This window comes from Propithecus coquereli, unplaced genomic scaffold (assembly GCF_000956105.1).
Source record: "Propithecus coquereli isolate 6110/MARCELLA unplaced genomic scaffold, Pcoq_1.0 Scaffold380, whole genome shotgun sequence".
In the NCBI taxonomy this organism is placed as follows: Eukaryota; Metazoa; Chordata; class Mammalia; order Primates; family Indriidae; genus Propithecus; species Propithecus coquereli.
Genome location: NW_012149508.1, coordinates 78,752 through 80,218, shown reverse-complemented (window position 1 = coordinate 80,218; position 1,467 = coordinate 78,752). Strand labels below are relative to the sequence as shown.

At 31.3% G+C, this 1,467-nt stretch overlaps 1 protein-coding gene across 1 annotated transcript in view; it reads right to left on the bottom strand.

Moving 5' to 3' along the window:
* Positions 1 to 1,467, bottom strand: part of LOC105816652 (NKG2-A/NKG2-B type II integral membrane protein-like) — a 21,737-nt gene that overhangs the window by 243 nt on the left and 20,027 nt on the right. The window lies entirely within an intron of this gene.

Below are 1,467 nucleotides of genomic sequence, written 5' to 3'. Positions count from 1 at the left end.
AACTATACATCTGACAGAGAACTACTATCCAGAATCTACAAAGAATTCATACAAATCAGCAAGACAAAAATAAACAAATCCATCAAAATGTGGGCAAAAGACATGAACAGAGGTTTCTCAAGAGAAGACAGAAAAATGATCAAGAAATATATGAAAAAGTGTTCACCAACACTAATCCTCAGGGAAATGCAAATTAGAATTACATGGAGATACCACCTTACCACAGTCAGAATGGCCATTATTAAAAGCAAAAAGCAAAAAAAAAAAGAGTCTGGCATGCATCCAGAGAGAACAGGATACTTATAAATAGTCTGTGGGACTGCAAATTAGCATAACTTCTATGGAAAACTGTATGGAGATTCAACAAGGAAATAAATGTAAAAAAAAAGTCACTTTATAAAAAGACAACAGCACTCGAATGTTTAGTGCAGCACAATTTAAAATTGCAAAGATATGGAATCAGCCTCACTGCCCATCAATTCATTAGTGGATAAACAAAATATGGAATGTATATATAACATGGAGTATTACTCAGCCCTAAAATAAATGAAATAATGTCTTTTGCACCAACTTAGATGGAATTGGAAACTATTATCTGAAGTGAAGTAGCTCAGAAATGGAAAACCAAACACCATATATTCTCATTAATAAGTTGAAGCTAAACAATTGGAACGCACAGACACAAAGAGATATGAAGGTCATCAGAAACAAAGAAGGGGGAATGGTGAGTGAGTGAGGAATAAATATATACCTATTGGGTACAATGAACATTATTCAGGTTATAGGCACAACAAAAGGCCTGACTTAAGCACAACAGAAGGTATCCATGTAACAAAATTTTGTATGCCTGCAATATTTTGAAATTTAAAAAGGTAAACAAAATTAAAAGAAAAAAATAAAAACATATACCATGCAAAACAACCAGGAATAAAACTGCTATGGTTAATTTAATGTCATGATATAACGCAATAATCATTATTGGAAATGTAATTGAATAATGATTGAGTTATTTTTCAAACTATTAGTTTTAAACTTTTAGAATATATATGTACCTAATAATCCTATTTCACCATAGAATTTAAAGGAGTGAATGAATAAACAATCATAAACATGTAATAAACAATTTTGTCTCAATGCTTATTACATAGGTACATCAGTGAGCCTGTAGAAAGATTTAAACTAGACAATTAACTGTTACACACATGCACATGCACACACACACACACACACATATACACTTTACACTAATACAGAGTATTTGTATTTTTAAGTTCTCATGGGAATTTTCCAAGATATACTATAATCTCAAGTAGCAGCTTGTCCAGTGACACTTGAAATGCAGCTATTAGTATTCTAATAATAATTAATTAAAAATAAATAACATTTAAAATCAGTTCCTCCATCACACCAGCCAGATTTGAACAGACACGTGGAACATTTTCAGCTTCACACAAAATACTGTAAATA